This window comes from Solanum lycopersicum, chromosome 6 (genome assembly GCF_036512215.1).
Source record: "Solanum lycopersicum chromosome 6, SLM_r2.1".
In the NCBI taxonomy this organism is placed as follows: domain Eukaryota; kingdom Viridiplantae; phylum Streptophyta; class Magnoliopsida; order Solanales; family Solanaceae; genus Solanum; species Solanum lycopersicum.
The window spans coordinates 19,650,601-19,675,028 of NC_090805.1; the positions used below are offsets into that span (position 1 = coordinate 19,650,601).

The following is a 24,428-nucleotide window of genomic DNA, read 5'->3' on the forward strand; positions in this document are numbered from 1 at the left end:
TTCTCCAATACTAGTGGGTACCCCATATGATGAGAATAGCAATAACCAATATAGACCATACTAGCTATGCATGAAATCCGGATTCATGAATCAAATCTGTTAGAGGTTCGTTCTCCGAGCCAATTGTAGAACTAGGAAACCTCCCATGTAGGCACATGATTAAGGAATATGAAGGTTTTCATTGTACTCTAATCTCATCCTTAACTAGATCTACATCCCAAAAACTAAATCACCCGGTGCTAGCCTTTCTTCTCATAGAGTACTTCAATAATGGAGTACATGAAGACGTTCCATATCTAGTTCATAAGCCAATCACATTACACTTTAATAAAGAGGGTCCACTAAGGCTACCTACAATGGTTAAAAGATTTTCTCAATGAGTTTATTAAGGATGATTTTTTGTGGTTCTAAGAAAAATCTTACGTTTAGAGTGTCTAGGGGTAATATTGTATTTTTCCAAGATAAGGTTAGTATCATAATTACCCTAAATATGTAATTAATTATTTTATTAATAAGGTGGAAGAGTATTTTGGAAAGAGAGGGCAGAAATTGCCCTTTTAACAAATTCTTGCTCCACCCAAGGTCGAACCTAGGTGGGAGCAATGATTTAAATTGTTTTATTTAAATTGGTAAATTAAAAAAATTAATTAATATTTAATAGATGCTTTAAGAAAGAGTAAAATCAGATTTTTAATGTCTTGAAAGAGTCATAGTTGACCAAGTCTAAACTACTCCACCTAATCCTAAACTACCTTTCACATTTTAACTCTCTCTCTCACGTCAATATCTCTCTTTCATTTTCAGGTTCTCTCTTCCTAAATACAAGAACTGATTAGCATCGAAAAGTTTTTCACAATTGAAGAACTTGCACATTAAAAACATATACAAAACATAACAAAAAATGTTAGGAAAGAGGTATGGGTTTTTCCGTGCAGTTTGTGTTGAAGCTTTCAGACTTGGACGTGATTTTGGAGAGGGTCTTGGGCAGCAAGTTCAAGGTGTGAACATCAAAATAAGGTATGGGTTTTCTTACTCTTGATCCCTTTCCCAAGATACCCTTAGGACTCAGATGAATCTATTTCAAAAACTCGGGTTGTTCCCTGTTGCATGTCCCTGTCTCTAGCTCCCATCGATTTGTAGGTTGGGTATGTTTGCTGGTAGAAATTACGGATGTATTATTTTCTCGTAATGATTACGTTCACGTTTGTATGTTCGGAGTTATGTGAATATTAAGCATGCTCTCCGAAACAATGTGTTTGTGTGTGTGCAATGTGTAGTAGTGACATATACTCTTAGTTTGATGTTCGAAAATGATATGTTATTGTTGTATTCTTTAATGCACAAACTTGTATAAATCGTGATGTTCATATGATGTATAATGTGGCTGATTTGAATGGAAACTATTAACTAAATTAATTCATGAAAATGCACCTAAAGATGTACTAAATGATCCATGAATTATCCTAAAAACTAACATGTAAACGTTGATGAAAATGAGCTGAAAAACGTACATAATTTCCATCATCTTGTTGATGATTTTCTTCAAAGATAAGTGGTGAATCATGCTATGCAAAAATGAATTAAAAAAAGTGAGGTCACTGAGAATCGAACCCATGACCTCACCATGTTAAAAATCTTAGAAATAATGTGATAGAAAAAGAATGTGGCATATGAGATTTGAAACAATGTGCCTTGACCAAAACATGAAGAAGATAATGAAAAACAAAAAATTGAGGTGTGGGGTTTGCACCCAGAACCTCTCGACCAGACATGTGTGAATTGAACCCACGACATCTAGGATGAATAAAGGAAATTAAGCAGAAAAATTGAAGTGGGACTGTGGGGGTTTGATCCTACACCCTCTCAGTCAAACAAAAACGATTTAAGGAAAAAGAGAATAAAAGAAAATGAGGTTGTGGGGGTTCGATCTCACATCCTCTTGGTCCATCATGGACGGAAAATAAAGAAATTAAGGGAAAATGAAGAGAAGGCGTTGGGGCTTGATCTTGGGTTCCAAAGCTGAATGGATCAATTTAAAACAAATGAAAATGTAAGTGTTGTCCAAGAGATTCGAAATCAGGTTCCCTTACACAATTTTTGTATTCATACATAAGTCATGTGAATAAATGTTCAAAATAATGATGCCTACATAGATCGAAATCGATGATCTTGGCATACACACAAGATTCATAAGTCTTGTATCACAAAATCATAGGAAGATATGAATTACTTAAACAAACTATGAATGAAGCCTCATGTCTTGTATGTATAAACCTATAAGTCTAGCATACGTTTAAAAGTAAGTGAACATAAGATGTATGTAATGAAATGTAACCCTAGAATAGTTAAGTAAGAGTGTGAAACACAATAAATGGCCAAGTTCATTGGCATATGATGAAATGAACATTCACGAAAAAGGGGTAAGTAATTATGAAAAGCAAATGTGATAAAGTTAATGAATGTGGTGACAACATGAAAAGAGGCTAATGTGAAAGATTAGACCAATCTCAAATGAGCCTAAGTTAATACTAAAACGTACTCACCTATGAGAGTATAAAGTTAATGAAGTGACAAGTCTCTATGAACACTCCAATGAAAGCATTGAGATTACTGTATACTAGATATTGATGATGAGATGAGATATAATCTAATGAGCAATGATGTCCTCATACTAGAAGAAAACTTCCATGACGTATGAGTTGAATGTAATGGAATATTATACTAAGCATGATAGGCTAGTTATGAGCGTTGATGCCTTTTTTCTGGAAGGACGGAGGTTCATTACTCTCAAGAGATGAGATTTTTCGGCATGCTTTGTATGGGTCTCCTTATATTTCCTAGTCTTTAAACCTATACTTCCAATATAAGTATCTAGGAGGGTTCAATTCCTTGTATACGCTAGCATGTTGGTGATATGTTGTACTAGTTTGTAGCTTGGTCTTGTAATAGCTTATGCATGACTTCATATATGATTATTGTACTTTAGCTACTGTCCTATACTTTAATTTTTGATAAGTGATTAGTAATGGTTAATGATTCCCAAAGGCTAATGTATTGGTAAGAATTGCTCTACTCTTCAACTTCTCTACTTCGTTATAGTATTATGATGAAGCCTTGTATGGTATTGTGTAGTATAGTCCAATTATGCTGGCGGTTTTACTTTATTGTCAATATATATTTGTTGACTATGGCCGCCATGAAGTAAATTTAATGAATATATAAAATGTGTGTCTATGATCATCACGCTATGTAAATCCTATTTACACCTTCCTATTATAGTTGTGATCAAGGTTACGACTATTGTATGAGTATGTGTATATCTGTGTTAGGATCATGCATAGGTGCTTCAATTAATTAAATGTTAAGGATTTATGAACCCATAACATGAAACCTAGTGCGAATGTTTGAATAGCTAATGTTAGAAGTCTTAAAGTGTAATAAGACGTTAGCTTTCCTCCTATGCTAAATTGTGTTTTGTGGTGTATGCTTGGTTGTGCATTGTGGTCTTAAGAGGGTGATTTCCTCAGTGTTGTTGATAGCCATTATGTGGTCATGTTGACCAATGTACACATACACTAACACATTATGGATTCTTACAATGTAGTAAAGGGTCATAGTGTCTAATGAAAGGTTGATCTCATACTCTCCAGATGTGCATGTAAGGTAAATGTATGTGATGTATGTTGTGTATTCCCTTAACAGGGATGACTTGATAAGTGTATTAGTATGGAAAAGGATATGGGACCTTGTCTATGCATTGCACATGTGTTCCTTGATAGGATAGCTAGAGCATACCAATAAAAAAAGGAATTGTTATAATTACACCATCATATAAGAAATACAACAAAATCCATATTTTCCTTCAATTTGTTGTGACTTACCGGAAGTTTTTGAATTTCTACAATGAGTGTGGTATAGAAGTCGCTCGAGGTGGAGGTAGTATGGTGCAGGTTTAGGTTATGTTGAAGAACATGATGAGGAGGTTTGATGCAACTGATAAAAAATACAGGGAGTGAACTAAAGGTTGATGCGACTGATAAAAATATAAGGATTGAACAAATGGTTGATGCACATGCAGCCTCCATAAAGCACCTTGAGCTACAGATAAATCAGTTTCTACTACTGTGAAAAAACGCCAACCTATCTCTCTCCCAAGCAACACTATCCAGAATCCTAAGAATGATGGTCCTTGCTTGACATTCACTACTCGAGGAGGTATGCAGACAATTGCTCCATTTAGGTCGTCTGTAGTTGAAGAAGATATTAGAAAGGAATAGGAGGTGATAGAAGCTAAACAAGATTTGGGTATAACTCCATACAAAGAAGAAGAATTACCCCAGAAAGTGGTATCCATTCCTGGACCTCCACCACCATTCTCATAGAAATTGGTGAAGAAAATGGAAGATGGTAAATATTGGCAATTTATCACTATTTGAAACAACTTCCCATTAATGTTCCGCTAATAAAAGCTTTGGAGAAAATGCCTGGTTATGCTAAGTTTATGAATGATATGGTTACAAAGAAGAGTTCGGTGAGTTTTGAGGATAATGAGAGAATGCAACATGATAGTGTTATTGTTGAAAGGTCTCTTGTGTAGAAGAAGGATGATCCGGGTGCTGTCACTATTCTATGTACTATAGAGGTTCTCCACATTACCAAGTCACTGTGTGGTCTTTGAGAGAGCACAATTCTTATGCCATTGTAAATTTATAAGAAGTATGTTTTAGGAGACCCAAAGCCCACTACGATGTTGTTAGTGATGAGTGATTAAAATATGAAGAGGACTATGAGAATACTCTATGATATACTCGTAAAAGTGGAGTCGTTCATCTTTTCGGCCAATATTGTGATTCTTGATTGTGAGGTTGACTTTGAGGTCCCCATCATTCTAGGAAGACCATTCCTTTCTACTGAGCTTGAACTAGTTCTTATGGAAAAGGAGCAAATGAAGATAAGGATAACAATAAAGAAACAACTTTTAACATTTATAGGTCCATGAGGTAGAATGGTGAGATCCAAACGGTATCTGTTGTATCATACAAGATTAAGAGTTTATCTCAGGTTAAAATTGAAGAGTAACTAGGTTTTGAGGCATTAGCAGCGGTCATCATAAGTTTTGCTAGTGATGCTATTGAAGGGTATGATTATTTGGTTGCTACACTTGAACGAAACAAAAATCCGTCCAAACCAAAGAAATTAGAGTTAAATATGAAGCATCGAGAGTCTCCACCTCCAAGAACATCTATTGTAGAGGCCTTAAAATAAGAGCTTAAAGCTCTACCACCTCATTTGAGGTATGTTTTCTTTTGTGGGAATGACAATTTACCAGTAATAATTGCATCGAAGTTAAATGGGCAACAAGTAGAGTACTAAGTGGCAGTGTTGCAGAGATTCAAATGAGCTATTGGTTATACTATTGCGGATATTAATGGATCATTCCTGATATTTTTTCCCTAAAAATCTAACTCATGCAAGATCAAAATCAGAGTATTGAGCACTAAAGAAGGTTGAATCCACCTATGCAAGAAGTAGTGAAAAAGGAGATCACCAAGTAGCTTAAGAAGGGGGCGATGACTGGGTAACCTATTGAAAGAAACGAGCTTGTTTTAATGTGGCCAGTGACTAGTTTGAGAGTTTGCATGGATTACTAGAAGTTGAATGCTTGAACTAAAAAGGACTATTTCCCCATGCACTTCATGGATCAGATGTCAGAAAGACTCGCAAGGAAGGGTTGATATTACTTTGTTGATGGTTATTTGGGATACAATAAGATCTCTATTTCTCTGGAAAATTAAGAAACCACATTGACTTATCCCTATGGGAGTTTTGCATTCAAAAGGATGTCATTTGGGTTAGTAATACATCGGCTACCTTCCAGCGTTGTATGATGTCGATATTCTCTGATATGGTGGAGGACACTATTGAGGTATTCATGGATAATATTTCTATAGTTGGTGACTCATTTGAGCTATTTTTGAATAATTTGGTTGAGTTGCTAACGATTTGTGAAGATTGTAATTTGGTATTAAATTTGGAAAATTTCACTTTATGGTTAAAGAAGGCATAATATTGGGCCATCACATCTTAGAGAAGGGTATAGAGGTTGATCAAGACAAGGTGGAGGTAATAGAGAGGCTTCTTCCACCCATCTATGTCAAAGGTGTTAGAATTTTCCTTGGGCATGCTGGCCTTTATTGGAGGTTCATTAAGGATTTTTTTAAAAATTGCACACCCTTTTGTGCATATTTCTTGAGAGGCAATGTAAGTTCTATATCGATGAGTACTGTTCGCAAGCATTTGGAAAGTTGAAAAAGAAGTGGTGTCTGCGCCCATTATTATTTGTCCAGATTTAAATAAGACATCAAGGTGATGTGTGATACGATTGGAGTAGAACTTTGTGTGGTATTTGGGAAGAGAAGGGATAAAACTCATCACCCCTTCTATTATGCGATTAAATCCTTAATTAGGACCAAAAGAACTACACAGTAACGGAATAAGAACTTCTTCTTGTGGTGTTTGCATTTGAGAAATTTTTCTCCTTTTTGCTTGGCAAGAGGGCCATAGTGCATAACGACCATTCTACTTAGAGGTTCTTGATGGCAAAGAAGGATTAAAATCCATGGTTGATCAGATGGGTACTATTGCTGCATGAGTTTGATTTTGAGTTATATATAGAAAGGGGACTTAGAATCGAGATTCCTACCAGTGGTCTAGATTGGAGAATAAATCTATGCGTGAATTGGGATAAAATGTTGAAATTGATTATCCATTCCCCGATGAAGATGTATTGGTCGCGTCTGAGGATTTGATCCCATGGTTCGTAGACTTTGCAGACTATCTGGCAAGTGATTTAGTACCATCAGGCATTACGTTCCACCTTAGGAAGTTGTTCAAGCATGAAGTGAAAAAGTTTTTTGGAATGAGCCTTACATATATCGGAGTTGTGCCGATGGGATTAATCGTGGTTATATAGTCAAGGTTGAGATGTTTATTGTCTCGGAGGCTTGTCATTCTTTGACTGTGGGTATGAACTATAGTGGTATCTGAATTGCGCATAAGATCTTGCATTGTGGTTATTATTTTCCAACCATAAACAATAATACTCATGATTTCTCCAATTCATGTGATCAGTGCCACCGAGATAGAGGAATTTCAAGGAGACAAGAGCTTTTATTGAATCTCATTTTGGTGATTGAGCTATTTATTTTATGGGGCATTAACTTCATGGGCCCATTTTTGAGTCATCATAGGATGAAGTAGATTCTAGTGGTTGTTGACTATGTGTCAAAATGAGTGGAAGCAATTGTGCCCCCAAACAATGAAGGAGAAAGTGTCATTGCATTCCTGAAGAAGAATGCCTTCTCCTGATTTAGTACACCAAGGGCTATTATTAGTCATAGTGGTTCACACTTCTGTAATAAACTATTCAAACTGTTGCTAGAAAAATATGGTGTTCATAACAATATGGCTACTCCTTACCACCCACATACTAGCGGGCAAGTTTAGGTGTGTAATCAGGGGATTACTTAGATTTTTTTTTTAAAATCGGGGAATGTCAATAGAACTAATTGGTAAAAGAGGTGAAATAACACTCTTTGGGCCTTCCGAACTATATATAATACTCCCATAGGTATGTCTCCACACCAACATGTATATGGGAAGGCTTGTCACTTGTCGGTCGAGCTAGGGCACAAGTCGATGTGGGCAATGAAGAAACTGAAGTTATAATGGACAAGCGCATCAGAACAAAGACTCAATGAGTTGAATAATCTTGATGAGTTTTTCCTAAAGGCGTGTGAAAGCTCAGACGTCTATAAGGAGAAGATGAAGAGATAGAATTACAAAAGAATCAAAAAGCAAGAATTAGTGATTGGTGATTTGGTGCTTCTACTTAACATTAGGTTGCACTTGTTTTCGGGAAAACATAAGTCCAAATGGATTGGGCCATTCCTCATTTCTAAAGTGTTCCCACATATAAGGGTGTATCTTGAAATCAAGGAAGATGCAAGGTTCAGAGTCAACGGAAAAAAGGATAAAGACTTATATGGGGCATGTAGAGAGTATTCATGAATTGGTGAAAGCCTATCATCTGGATGAAGTTTGAGTAATCAAGAAACCTGCGTCATGGAACGATGTTCAATCAAGTGTTTCTTGGGAGACAACCCAAGTTGTACGCTCTAACAAACTATAGGTTTTGTTTTCCTTGAATAATTAATCGTAGTCTTGTTTAGTTGTTCCTATTATTTCATTTTTTCTTGTGTGCTTATGTTGGCTAGAGAGTATTAATTATTGTGTCCATTTCTTAAAAAGTGTCCAAAAATAGACAAAAATAATGGCCTTATTGGCGCAACATGTTCAGGATGCAAAAACATAAACCTACAGAAAATGGTCTAGTTCATACATCCATGGACCTCGTTAACGGAACGTCGATAGTGTTTGTAGATCCCAGGTTTGTTTCATTTTTTTTGAAGTCTTGCTTGATCTACGTTCCCAATCGATGGACCATCAATTAATCTATAGCCCATTGACGGTGTTTCGTTGATCTAAATCTACCAGTGATTCGACCTAACACGGCCGATCATATTAAAAGACACATGCTTTAAAATTCTTTCACTCTTTCAATTTATATTAAAATTCCCTTCCATGACTTTTTTATTGAACCATTTGTTTCATATTTCACTCTAATTTAACCTCTCCAAATTTCATACCACTCACTCCTCAGATTATTTACTTCCCAAACTCCCTATCTCTTCCAAATTCTCTTTTCTTTTACTCACACAAGGTTAGTGATCGGGCTATAAAGTATAGGCTACATTGGCAAGTCTCACAACAACACCACTTCACATTATTAAGAAAAGTATTCCAATTTCCATTTACTTTGTATTCTCGTTCGTAGTTGCATAAAGAAATTCGGGAGTGGGTCTTTACCTTGGGACTAAATTAACAGAATTTGCCTCCTCGATAGTACGTAGTTACTTCCCTTGGAAGCTAGATTGTGGTTGTGTAAAAACTTTGTTGAAAATGTTGTGTGCCTCAACGTGTCAGAAAATTCTTATTTAGGATTCAATGTTTTTACACTCCGATGTTCCACCAATTGAGTTAATCCCCATAATGAGGGAATTTCTGGAGGTCTTACTCCATGATCTTCCCGGAATCCTTCCCGAACGAGATATTGATTTTTGTATTGAGTTGATACAGGATACATATCCCATTTAAGTTACTCCTTATCGGATTGCTCCGGCCGAATTGAAAGAGTTGAAGGCTCAACTCAAGGATTTACTAGAAAAAGGCTTCATTCATCCTAGTATTTCCCCATGGGGTGCTCCACTATTATTCCTGAAGGAGAAGAATGGGTCCCTTAGGATGTGTATCAATTACCGACAATTTAACAAAGCAATCATTTAGAATAAGTATCCTCTCCCTTGGATTGACAACTTGTTTGATTAAGTCAAATAGGCAATCTACTTTGAAAAATTTCACTGAAGTTTCGGATACTACTAACTTAGTGGGAGAGATGAAGATATTCCCAAAATAGCCTTTTGGACAAGAAATGGTCACTATGAGTTTATAATGATTTTTTTGGGTTCACCAATGCCCCAATGATATTTATGGATCTAATGATTAGGGTATTATGAAACTACCTATATGCCTTTGTGATTGTTTTCATAGATGACATATTGGTCTATTCGAAAAATACGGGTGATCATATGGGTCATTTGAGAGTGGTTTTATAAATCTTAATGGAAAACAATTTTTTGCCAAGTATAGCAAATGTGAGTTTTGGTTGATGTCGGTAGCATTTCTTTCTCATGTCATCTCTACTGACGGTGTGGATCTTGATCCAAATAAAAATTGAGGTGCTTAGAAATTTTCTTGACCTTTGGCTCCAATAATTATAAGAAGTTTCTTGGGTCTAGCTGAGTACTATAACAGGTTTGTGGATGGTTTTGCATCCATTCCATCTCGTTTGACTACTTTGACACTAAAGAATGTGAAATTTTAGTGGTCGGAGGAATGTGAGAGAAGCTTTCAGATCTTGAAAGATAGTTTTGCCACCGCTCCAGAGTGGACTTTAATGGAGGATACTAAGGGTTTAGTTGTACATTGTGATGAATCCCTAGTGGTATTGGTTTGTGTCATTATGTAACATTGTAAATTTATAGACTATGCTTCCAGATAACGTAAGAACCATGAGAAGAACTAACAACCTCATGATCTTTAGATTGACGTCGTGGTGTTTTCCATGAAAATATGGAGGCATTATATGGTGTTCATGTTGATGTGTATTCCAACCAGAATAGTCTTCAATATATGTTTACTTAAAAAGAGTTGAATCTCAAAAAAAAAATAGGTGGTTGAAATAGTTGAAAGATTACGAAGTGAGAGTTCAATAACATACTGGGCATGCCAACGTGGTTACGGTTTTCTAAGTCATATGATTATGGGCGCTGTGTCTCATATTAACGAGGGAAAGAAAAACGTAATTAAAGATATCCATGGTTGGCTCGTTTAGGTGTTCAATTTTAATATTCTTCTAATTTTGGGTTTATGGTCCATCATAACTCTGAATCTTTATTGATGGTTGAGGTGAAATTTAAACAACACTTCGACAGATTATTGATGGAGTTAAGGGAATCGGTTCATTGTAAGCTTAATTAGTCATTCTCCTTAGGGGAAAGGGGTGTTTTAAGGTATCAAGGGAGATTGTGTGTGCCAACTGTTGATGATTTGAGAAATATGATCCTAGAGGAAGGTCATGGTTCATGTAATTCGATTCATTTTGGATCTACTAAGATATTCCATGACCTTAGAGAAGTGTTTTTTGGTTGGATATCTTGAAAAAGGACATAGCAGAATTTGTAGCAAAGTGTACAAATTTCAATCAAGTCAAAGCCGAGCACCAAAAAACAGTTAGTTCACTTTAAGAATCCAAGTTCCTACTTGGAAGTGCTAAGACATTAATATGGAATTTATAATGGGTTTTCCTCGAACATGAAGGAAAAACGACTCTATATAAGTTGTGGTGGGTAGGATGACTAAGTCCACTCACTTTATTCCCGTTAAGTCCACTTACTCGGCAGACGATTTTTCCAATATCTATATAGATAAGATTGTGAGTCACCATGGTATTCCATTATCCATAATATTAGAGAGGTGCACACAATTCACATCTATGTTTTGGAGATCGTTTAAAAAAGGGTTGGGTACAAGAGTAAAGTGAAACACCGCTTTTCATCCCTAACCGGATGATCAAGCGGAGCATATTATTCAAATCCTTGAGGATATGATTATATCTTGTGTGATACATTTCAAGGAAGTTTCGATGAGCACTTTCCTTTGCTGCAATTCTCTAATAACAATAGTTACTATTCGTCTATAGCCATGGCTCAATTTGAAGTTTTGAATGGTGGGAGACGTACATATCTGATTGGTTGTTTTGAAGTTGGTGAGTCTTCATTTCATGGTGCCTACTTGATCTTTAATACCTTGGATAATGTTTATTTTAAAAGGAATTAGTTGCAAACATCCTACAGCTGGAAAAAGTCTTATGCCGATAATAGGAGATGAGAGTTAGAATTTGAAGAAGATTATAGAGTGTATTTGCAAGTTTCACCCATGAAAAGGTTAGTGAGATTTGGCAAGAAGGGAAACTTTGTCCTCGTTATGTGGATCCCTATGTGATTTTGCAAAGGGTTGGCAAGGTTGCATATGAGTTGATATTACCTAGTGAGCTAGATTCGGTTAACCCAGTTTTCCATGTATGCATGCTTAAGAAGTGCATTGGTGACCCCGAGTCCCTTTTTCCTATTGAAGGTGCAGGAGTGGATGAGAATCTCTCCTTTGAAGAGGTTTCGGTGAAAGTTCTTGATTATGAAGTGTAGAAGTCGAGGAAAAAAGAGGTGGCATGTATAAAAGTTTTATGGAGAAACCACCTAATTAACGGAGCAATATGGGAGGCCGAGGCCGACATAAAGTCCCATTATCCTCATCGCTTTGCTCATTGAGGATAGTTGTTCCTTTTTAAAATTAAAATAATGAGAAAATTTTAATTTGATTTGTTTTGCAATAATAGCCATATTCATGGTAAAAGGTTTAAGCTAAAATTAATATTTATGGAAAATACTATTTTGCTTTATTTGCACTTATTTGATGTAATTTGGTATGTTGTTGACGTTATAAATTGGCATTGAGCATGTTAATATGTTTTGAAATAATTTTTTGCATTAGGGACTCGTTATGTCTTTTTGAGATTATGATGTTATTGAAAAGGAAACTCCTCATGTTGTGATGTTGAGATCTCATATGTAGAAAATGATGTTTTGAGTTGCTATGTGTAAATATGTTATACTCTAGAGGTCTAACACATGTTCTAAATCCAAACATAAAAGGTTTCCGCACTATTTTAAGGTTATAAAATAATGAATATATGTAATTAGTAAGTTGAGGAATCAAAACGGCAGGGAACGTCCAGGATTTCTAGAAACTAGTTCAATGAGGTGTTGTTGTGCCTTAGCCTATTTGCATATGTTTTAGGAGTCAGAAAATAATGAATTTAGTGGAATGGTTAATTCACAATCAAAACATCCGGTATGACTCCATAGGGGCCCTTGAGGAGGACCCTTAAAATTGCATAGAATGCTTCCTTAGGCAGTTTTCACAAACAAATTGCCATCAACGTATAGTGGTCCAATCAACGGGCCGTTGATTGCCTCCTTCATTGGACACTTAGAATATTTAGAAAAGAAACGATTTTAACCAGTCTCTGACGTAAACGAGGAACCAACAGGATGGAGGGTACTGTAGTCATCGATTGACACATGAGACATCAGTGTGGTCTCGTCTGTGAGACCACTGGTTTTGGTGATCATTTTTAGTTTAGTTAAATTATTTAATTGTGTTTAGTTAATTATTTAGTTGTTAAGGGAGGACTAATTATGTTGATTAATGACCTTTATAAAGACGCTAACTTAATTAATCTAACTAAGCCCTCATAATTTAAAAAACCCGAATTCTCCTCCTTCATTCTTCTTTCTCTCTCCCGAGTAGAAGAACACCATAGAACGTCAAATTCAAGAGTTTATAGAGCTTCTAAAGACCAAGTTTATCAATCAATCTTCATCAAATATTTAGGTATGGAATTCCTTTTACCTTCGAACATCTTTCCCAAAAGGGTTCCATTAAATTGATTTAAAAAGTATTAAATTCAACTCAGTTTTCATCTAATGGGAAATTGATATTGTGAATTTCTTTTTTATGATTTATTTTTGATATTATGAATATATTAATATGTATTATAACTCAATTATCTTATTTCTTTATGGATTGGTCTAGTGTGTAGAATATGAGCTATACCCCTTAATCATAGGTTTTATGTTGAATTCAACTATCTACTATTGATGTAATTGTCTTTTTTATGTGATAATTACCATCCTATGATGTTATTGTTCGAATATATGAATAGATTGAGATTAATTGCAGTGCTACCATGGTAGTTTCTTGGGCAACTGACCTAGATTGTGAAGTAGGTTATGAACATCACCTAAGTCTCTAATTCTAGGCTATGAACTAGTGATGATTTGTTGTATAATGATTCAATTTTCCTTGTTGTGATGTATTATGGTGTGATTAAATTATACCCATTTTTGTTGAGTTGAGGGTTGACTGTAGTATCTTGATGATGGAATTATGAACGAGATTGAGTAAATCTTGTGATCTCTATTCTTTACTCCAATTATGGAAACTTCTGATTAAGTGATGGTGTTGTATTGAAATATACCTTATATTAAGGTTGATTGAGTTGGTATGATGTTAAGTTGAAATATCTTTATTATGTGATTGTGATAATATGCTTAAGATTTATTGTTATAAGGTTGGTGATGAAGTACCTATGTGCCTTACTATGATATAGTGATGTACATGTGCTAATCTGACATGTGAAGATTTTAATAAAATGTATTCTTATGCAATTCTTATAGAGATATGATGATGATTACATACAAGGGATAGACCCTATGACCTACATTAAGGAATGATGATTAATAAAGGTACTAACGACATTTCAAAAGGGACTCTAGCTTAGAACTGAGTGAACTAGAGTGAGGAGTGTCACTTCCTACATAGGGAAGGTAGGATGACTAATGTACTCTTAAGATTGGACACTACACGGCATGTAGAATGAAGAGGGTCCAAACTATATCGCCTAGTTCTTGAACTATGTTTATTCCATAGGAATAGTAGCTAGTGGATCCACACAGTTGCTATGTTGATGTTTTGGTACTACGTTAGAAACTAGTCCACCTTACTTCGGTGTAGGGTTCTCTAACTCCGGATTCCACATTGGCTCATGTGGTCTATTTGGTTTAAGGCTAGATTTTTCCGAAAGTAAAATAAAGTAATAAAATGGACTCTACCTAAGATAATTTGACAGGTTTGACTTAGTCTAGGTAAAGGTATGGGACTATACCTATACATTACACTAGTTAGACTTAAGGGAAGTCTTAGAAGGACGTTCTTATGTATGTATATACTTACAAATATAAATTTTATACATATGATTATCTTACATTTTTATGGCACCTTATGATGTTGAATTCACTTTGAATATATGTTTGGTCTCTAATGCTAAAAGTATGATTATTTTTAATTCTAATGACATGCTATGTGAAGTTCGACATTAATTATGATTATTGTTAGGTTTATTTTATAGAGTAATGTTATGGGGCTTCGCTAAGTCATTGCACTAGTAAACTTAATGATGGTTCATGAGTAAACTGTCTTGCTTTGGTTATGTTGAAATGAACTTTTATCCTTGCTTGTTGATGTTATAACATGATGATAGAGTTGTCTTGTTTACACGGGCAAGTATGTTTATATGCTTATTGACTTGACTAGACTTAGTATTGGTGTTGTTGTAATGCACATGATCTTCATTTAATGAGTATGACTTATTGATTGGTATGTCCTTCTTGTATGTGCATGAAGGTTATACAAAGGAAATTACATACTTAAATAAAATCTCCCTTTTGAGCATGAGTTCATGATTTGTGTTCATATTGTCTCATACTTAGTATAAATGATGTACTAACCTCATTTTTCTCCCTTTCCCCCCAACATTATTGGTTCCAGTCATTGAAGGGATTTTAAGAAAACTTTGAAGAAAGACGTGGAATTCTCAGACATCCATGTTGGGAAGGTCCTCACTTTCCGCGGGCAATGCAAATATCAATCTATTGATGTTGTTCTAGTATTGAAAATATTATGTTCATTTATTTCAATTGAGTACTAATGATTGCATATTATATCTCTGGCTCCTATTTTATTGTTGTATTGGCTATGCCCAATTGGTATACTGTTGTTTAGATGGTTATGAGATGTGAAATCATGTTTTATGACTATGTTATATCTTATATATATATATATGTGTGTGTGTGTGTGTGTGTTTGTGTTTGTGTGTGTGTGTGTTTGTTTGTGTGTGTGTTTGTGTGTGTATGTGTGTGTGTGTGTGTATGTTTGTGTGTTTGTTTGTGTGTGTATGTGTGTGTGTATGTTTGTGTGTTTGTTTGTGTGTGTATGTGTGTGTGTATGTGCGCGTGCACAATAACAGTAAAAGACTAAATAATCTACATATACGAAGGTTCTATGTATACTCGATATGAATATATATTGTCTGTATGGTAGAGGTCTATGTAAACCTCAATATAGAAAAAGAAATGTTTTAAATTTTTTTACAAATAACAACCTATGAATGTAATGATATAAGGTAAAAGAGTAGTCTTAGTCCTCAAAGAGGACGACGACACTTGTTACGTCTAGGGGGTGCTCCCCAGATGTGACAAGCTTGGTATCAGAGTATGAGCTTGAATAAATGAAGATTCGATGTATCACTTAACCATGTCTATGAAGATTTTTGTTCATTATTGTGAATCACCCCACTCTCTAGCGTGAGAAGTTCTATGATTCTTAGGAAACTATCCTTTTCTTGGAAATCCAATATCGTACCTCGAGATTCTTGTATCTATCTGGCCTTATAATCTAATTTTTTTATTGTGATGATAGGCAATAAATACTCAAAGAACATCCGCTCAAGTACTTGATGAAGATATTGCCAATGGGAGATTTCCTCCCCAAGCAAATCAAGTTCCTCCTCTTGAAGAAGTTGTTAATGATAACAATGTTCTGGTCAATCCTCTACTTTTGATGATTTGTGACATAAGGGTTTCCTTTCACCAAATTTACCAATCCATTACAACACAAGAAGAGGATGTCACTACTCAAGCTGAATGCATGACAGCCAATGCTAACTGGGAGGTTGTACCCGAGGAAATAAACATGTTGGCACCATGGCCTCTCGTTTGAGGGATTTCACTAGGATGAATCCACCTACTTTCTATGGATCCAATGTTGAGGAAGACACCCATTATTTAATTGAGGTAACCTACAAGATCCTCTATGCTATGGGGTTGACTACTAGTGAGAAGGTCGATTTGGCCACTTACCAACTCAAATATGTGGCCCAAACATGGTACATCCAATAAAGAGAAAATAGGCCTTTAAGAGGTGGACCAATGAATTGGGAGGTTTTCAAGAAGGGTTTTCTTGATAGGTTCTTTCCTAGAGAAAAGAGGGAAGCCAATGGTAGAATTCTTCAACCTTCGTCAAGGAGGAATGAGCATACTTGAACACTCTTTTAAATTAACTAAATTGTCAAAGTATGCGCCTTCTTTGGTTTCCACTTTCTAATAGGAGTGTTAGATTACTTGAAGTAAGAATGTAATTAATCTATGCTACATGCCAATATGAACATTTCTCTTATCATGGTTCATGCTTAACAAGTGAAAGAGACAAGGGCTATTAGAAAAAGTAATGATGCCAAGAGGGCAAACTCTTTTTTATGGTGGTTCTTCAAAGGGAAGGCTTGATATCCAAGACAAACCTAGGTTTAAGTAGAGGTTTTCTAATCAAGTTCCTTAAAAAATTTCGAAAAGCCCTTGATGATAGGGTGTCTAACCCTAAGTCTCAAAAAGGGTAGAGGTACAAGATCACTAAGCAAGAAGCCAACTTGTGGAAAGTGTAGCAAGAAGCATTATGATAATTACCTTATTGGGACAGACAGTTTCTTTGGTGTGGAAAGAATGGTCACAAGGTTAGGGATTGCCTAAATGTGAAGGGGCAAGACAGAGGTAGCGTTAAAGCTAGTTGTTCTAATGTTGATGATCTGAAGAAGAATTGCTTTTACGCTCTTCGCTCTAGAGGTGAGAAAGAGACTTCTTCCGATGAGGTAACCGATATGTTAAAAGTATTCCCTATTAATTTTTATGCTATACTTCATATGTGTGTTACATTATATGTTGCTACTCCCTTCGTAGTTAAAGTTTTTTACAATTTACCCGATATTCTAAATGAACCTTTCATAGTAACTACACCGGTAGGTGAGTTGGTGATTGCAAAGAGAGTATATAGGAATTGTCCTATGATGTCTCTCAATAAAGTTACTCATGTAGAACTAGTAGAACATGAATTGGTCGATTTTGATGTCATTTTGGGGATGGATTGGTCGTATGCTTGCTTAGCCTCCATAGATTATAGAACAAGGGTGTTGGAGTTTATCTTTCCAAATGAGCCCATTTTAGAGTGGAAGGGGGACATTCTATTTCTAGAGGTCGTATCATTTCTTGTTTAAAAGCTTGTAAAATGATCTCAAAAGGGAGTCTATATCGAGTAGTAATGTTTACATATTTAGGCTCCAAAAATCCTCACACTGTGTTAGTCCCCGTAGTATGGGAATTTCCGGAGGTCTTTACTTATGATCTTCCCAGAATCCCTCCCGAACGGGAAATTAATTTTGGTATTGACTTGCTACTGGAAACCAACCCTATTTCAATTCCCCCTTATCGTATCACTCAAGACGAATTTAAAGAGTTGAGGTCTCAATTCAAAGATCTACTAGACTATCAGGAACCATTTCTGGAATCTGAATCGCAACCGGCGTGATTGACCCCTCAGAGGTCATAGACAAGCCTCTTCTCGTATTAATCACATTTATCTAATTAAATTTGCAGAAAGCTTAAAACTTTTTAAAGTAATGAAGTATAAATAGACTTCTTATAATTATTAATTGGTTACATCATATACTAAGCTCAAAGTAAGGAAACAACCATCTATCATAAAGAATCAGTTCAAAGGGAGAATGAAGATATCATAAATAAGTTTGCCAAACACGGCCTTATTACAAAATCTTAGAAAAGAAAGTGTCTGAAAGAAACACTAGGGACAACATAAATTACCTATGTCTACTACTAGGCTAGACTAAAATTGAAGCATCCTCGAAATAGAGAGGACCTACCAAATGTTCTGAAGAATGCTGATGTCCAAACTGCTTGAATGAATCTTCACTCTGCTCTCTGACTTGCACCTATAAAAATAGTAAACTGTTTAGGGTTAGTAAACCGATTGTACTAATAATGGGTGTGTGCACACATACACATAAGGCTATGCATGATCAAGGAAAGCTCTTCCTAAACAACATGTCATTCCTAGAAAGTGTAGTTACTAGACTTTCCTAATTCCTTAGTTGTGAATTGTGGTATGAATATGATGTATTTTAATACATCCAAAGCACACAAATCATTTTCTATGTTATTAAAAGAAATTAAAATCACCAACATAATTTTAGAGCCACTCCGGCGAATATTTAAAAATTTGCTATGCTTGAACACGAGAGCCCTTTCTTTAGGACAAATTTTTTTCAATATTTTTCTTCTTCTTATTGTGTAGTTTAATAATTCCTTTCGCGCTATGTTTCACTTACAAGTGCAATGATTTATTGTAGTCTCATACCAACAATGAATAAAATAAGTAATCCAAGGCCTAAGGAATGATTTCACTATCCCTACAATGAGTCATTCATTACATTATATATTCATTAACACTTCATAACTCAGTATCTATTGGCTATGCCACTTATTTCATCATTTTCATGTTATGTAATTTATGAAGCTTTGAATAACAATTATGTTACTATTTATTTAAAATAAAAAATAAAAAAAATATAAGAAGTCATTATAAGCCCATATTATTTGGCTTGGACCATTACTTGCTGAAACTTCATTGGTAATGATGTTCACAATAGACATTAATAAGATCTAACTTTCATATCTCACTTTCAACAGACGTTCTATCATCATTCTTTCTTGCTTTTCTAGAGACATCTTAGAAGTAAGATCATGCGAGTTAACATGAAATCCGATGTCTTTCCCACAATGAAATTATGTTATTCACTGATTAAAATGAATCTAGATCATGTGAGCTACTCATGAAATCCAGTGTCTGCCCCACACCGAAAAGGGACGATTCCCAGCTAAGGAGAATCCATCTCAGTTGTTCACTCAACACAGAAAAGGAGTGGCTAATGGATATGGTGAACCAAGAACCATTTTTTTTGCATTAACCGACATATATCATGTGATATAGACACGAAATCCAGTGTCTAACCCACACCGAAAAGAGGTGATCTCATTGTCCAAGGATAAATCGAAACGTATCTATCTCTCATAGGTGGAAACCACAAGCTAGTTCCTATGTTTTCTAGACATAGTTAGATGACTAGGGACTTAAGGAAACTACTTATCTACCTCGGTGGTAACCTCGTATGATGAAACACACCCGTTCAAGAACATGCTGATAACTAGTCTATCGGTGCTTTGCTCACTTTCATTATCTTCTTATCTATTAGAGTTGACTCAAACATTGTTGAAGCTTTCTTCTATATTGAGATTTACTTACTCGATCGATGACTTGTCATCCTTTTCTTTACATTGATGAAATGTGAATTGTCCTTACATAATATCTTTGGTGTTAATGAGACTTGTTTCAAGTTCATTCGCGAGTATTTTTAACCTAGTAGTTTAGGTATATGTGAGGCTTGTCTCACTTCCTTTAACACCTCATTCAGGTCTTTCTTCAACTTAAACCTCATTAGTTATGTTTTTGCTCACGTTACTCACTCACTTTAGTGTAGTAGCTTCATATCATCGATTATGGACGATGAACACTTCATTCACTAAGTTTGATAAGTTCATATATCAGTCTTGTAGAATATGTTGGGAGTTGTCCAAATGAATGGCATGCTCTTTGATATGGTTCCATTGAATTAGTTTAAAAGTGCTTATGTTGTCATTATTTTTTCTAACTACACAAGATTGGCATATGATTAGTCTTGCCTAGACACTTAGATATTAAACTACATAACCATTTTTGTTGGCATAAGCCAATTATATGTGTGTTCATATTTAAATTTAATATGATGGAACAATTAGCCAATACTTTAATCATTTAACCTAATTCTATAGCCATTTGCATGCATCCTTTTGGGATTATGTATTGTTAGCCAATTTATTGGTATAATATAAGCAATACACTCAAAATGTGAATTCATGGAGGTCCTTTTAACCAATCTTAGCTCATGACATTAAGGATAACGTTTTAAAATAACATGGAAAGCATCGTATTAACATTTCGTGAATATAACATCTTCATAAGGTCAAAATAACAGCAAGTCAACATTCGAACAAACACATCGACACTTAAACATTTACTGACATAACTAGCATATCTTTGATTCTTTATTCACATTGTAAACATTTAACTTCATATGCTTACAATTTCATAGGTTCATTTGCCATTCATAATTCAAGAAGCCTAACACATTAACATCAGCCAACACCACGTCCAAAAACATGATCTCTAACCTATTCAACTTCGAAATGGTACAAGGATATTAGGGAAAGGATGTTCGACAAGAAAGATGGGAAAAACCCTAGTTTTCAAGATCTCATGAATCGGCCGATTAAAAAGTACTCTTGGATAAAGAATCCAAGGAGAGAAACTGATACCTTATGTAGAGCATAATCTACGAAGAACACCTTGAATAAAAACTTGAAGAGGCCTTTAAATATCTCTAGAAGTTAATGTATTTTATGCCTTTTTCTTTCGTTCGCTTTCGTGTTCTATTCTCTGAGTGTTGATCGTGTGTTTTAGGTTTAGGACATAATATTGCATCATTCAACTAAGGCTTAATAAGTTAATAATTAATTTCTAAAAATCCCCTCCTAGATTGACTAGAACTAGGAAAACGCAACACTATAGTCAAATATGAAATTATTCCTAAACATTTCATTTTTACCCTTCAAATTAATTAATTAAATGTCTAATATAACTAATTAAGTTACCTAGGGTAGTTACTAAATCACCCCTAATTCATTGAAACAATAACTAACCCTTTTGGATCATTCTAGGTTAATTATTAGGATATTTCTTGGGTTATATTAGGTTAGTGTAAGAATTTTGCGTTAGACGCCTTTAGTTTAATTAAATAAATAGATAATTAAATTAATTAAGTAACCTAGGGTAATTAATAAAGTATACTTAAGTCGTTATAACCATAACTAACCCTTTGGACCATCCTAGGTTAGGTATTAATTTGTCATTTTCTTGTCTTAACAAAAATCTGGAAATCGCTTTGTGATTTATGTTTCGCCGTTTTAAAATAATTAATTAAGCTGATAAATTAATTAATTAAGTAACTTTGGGTAATTACTAAAGTATCCCTAAGTCTTTAGGACCATAATTAACCTTTTGGACAATCCTAGGATAGGTACTAGGTTGCCCCTAAGTTTGTTAGGTTAGTTAGGTGTTACCCGACAAGGTCCTAGGTTGTCGGGTTCCTTGGCTGGTCGTTCTTGGTTGGTATTAGGTTCGTTAGTTAGTTAGGTTAGTTATTTGGGTTTTTGTACTGGTTAGGCGCTTGTCCTTACGTGGTTGGACCCGCATGTGCGCCTGTCCCCAACCGCACAAACTGAATCGGTTAGAGTGGTCCCTTGGCGGGTTGCTCATGTGCTTGCACATGTGTTGCGTGTACTTTTCCCAACTATCTATTTGGAAGGTTCATTTGGACTATTTACTTATTGTCCCAAGGATTCTCTTTATATCCTTGGGGAGTACTTAATCTACATGATCATTTTAATTTATCATATGATATAGTATCTAGACTTGACACTTGGATGCCTCATACCCAAAGTGTTGATATGGTTGAATAAAGAATTTTAGCTTAGGGTCTTACTTGAAGGTACATTTCTTGGACAAGCTCATTAATATTAGGAAATTGCCTAACACCCCTTTAAACCAATATTTTCTAATATGCCAATATTTTGCTTATTTGGGTATTATATAGACATTGGCTAATACCCTTAACCAATACCCTATACTATGCCCAATATTTCTCAATATTGGGCATTGGAATACCTACGTACCCCCAATACACATTCTTAAAGAACTATTGGTTGTCACAAGACATGTAATTTTCTAGAATGTTATATAGACAAGGGCTTAATTTGACCTAGTATTTCTCCTTGGGATGCTTCGTTATTGTTTGTCTACAAAAAGGATGGATACTTAGAATGTGCATTGATTTTCGCTAACTCAATAAAGTCACCTCTAAGAACATGTATCCTCTCCATTGGATTGAAGACCTGTTTGATCTACTCTAAGGGGTAAACTACTTTTGTAAGATTAACTTGAGATCGGGGTATCACCAACTTAAGGTGAGAGGTGAGGATATATTAAAAATGACATTTCTTACTTTATATGGTAACTATGAGTTCTTAGTAATGTATTTTGGTCTCACTAATGCCCCGATGACATTTAGGGGTTTCATAAATATGTTCAGTTTTTTTATTTGAGTACTAAAGATTGTATAGCCTATATGTTGCTCCTATTTTATTGTTGTATTGGCGATGCCCAATAGTTATACACTTGTATAGATTGTTATGATATGAGACATCCAGTTTTATGACTATTTTATATCTTATATATATATATATATATATATATATATATATATATATATATATATATATATATATATATATATATATATATGGAAGACTAAGTAATATTCATATATAAACGGTCTAAGTATACTTGATATTAATATATATTATGTGTATGGTAGAGGTCTATGTAAACATCAACATAGATTAAGAAAACTTAAAATTTTTCCGCAAATTTTAACCAATTAATGTAATGGTTTAAGATAATAGGTTAGTCTTAGTATTCAAAATGAGGAGGACGCCAGTTACGTCTTGGAGGTGCACCCCGGATGTGACAAACCTTGTATCAAAGCATGAGGTTGAATATCTTAAGCATCGATATCTCACTTAACCAAGTATATGTAGATTCTTTTTCATAATTGTTAATTTAGCCACTCTTATGAGTGAGAAGCTATATGATGCTTAGGAAACTCTACTTTTCATGGAAATCTAACATTGTGCCTTGAGAGTGTTGGCTCTATGTTCCTTTATCATCTAATCTTTTTATTGTGATTATAGGAAATGAATTCTCGAAGAACAACCGCTCAAAGACTTGATGAATATATAGGAAATGCAGGATTTCCTCCCCAATGCAATGAAATTCCTCTTTTTGAAGAATTTTCAAATGATGACCAAGCTCCGGTCAGTCCTCCACCTTTGGCAAATGGTTACATAAGTGGTGCCTTTCTCCAAATGTCCCAGGCCATTGCTTTTCATTCTCAATCCATCACCACTAATGTAACAACCCTAAAATGGCTATGCTAAGTACTGCTTAATGTATCTAGAACGCCTACGATTAGATTGGGTTCACACGGATTGATGCTTGTAGAACCAAATATCTAAACCCTTGCAAAATAAAGCCAACCAACTTGGTGAGTTAGTTGAGCTAAAAAAGATTTGGTTCATCCATGTAGGGCACCCAAATATGAACATCTACCTCGATGAGTCTTAACCGAACATAAAAATGGGTAATTTATAGTTTAGAGGGTCTAGGTGTAAAATCATCTTTTTCCAGGATAAGGATAAAATTGTAATTACCCTAAATAATGAATGAATGAATTAATTATTATGGTGGAGGGGAAATTTGGGTAGGAAAGGTCGAAATTGACCCTTTGAGCGAAATCTTGCTCCACAAAGGTTCGAGCTTTTGTGGGAGCAATGATTTAACTTGATTTATTTTATATAGTGGATTAATTTAATTAATTAATATTTAATTTCTTGTTTAAAAAAAGAAAAAAAACAGATTTTATTTATTAATTAAAGAGAATCTTAATTTGACAAGCCTCTCCCTAATCTCTTAATCCTAAGATAACACTCTCACATGTTTCTCACCACTTCACTCTTACTCACGATCTTCCTACATAAGGAGAACAAGAGAAAAGCATCAAATTTATAAGTTCATCAAGAACTTGAAAGCTAAAAACTCAAAAGCAAAACAAGCTTAAAAGGAAAGGTAAAAATCAATTTCTCGACGGATTTTGCTTGTGGTTTCGGTGGTGAGACATCGGCTTAGTAGGGAAATAGGCAGCACGTTGAATCACTTTTGGACAAATTCAGGCATGG

The 24,428-nt window shown here is 35.0% G+C and overlaps 1 long non-coding RNA gene across 1 annotated transcript; it reads left to right on the plus strand.

The window, feature by feature from the left end:
• Positions 1-789: 789 nt before the first annotated feature.
• LOC138349034 (uncharacterized) lies at positions 790-15,400 on the plus strand. The gene is made up of 2 exons (XR_011221563.1): positions 790-1,017; positions 15,127-15,400. It is a non-coding gene; the product is annotated as an uncharacterized lncRNA (long non-coding RNA).
• The last annotated feature ends 9,028 nt before the right edge of the window (positions 15,401-24,428 follow it).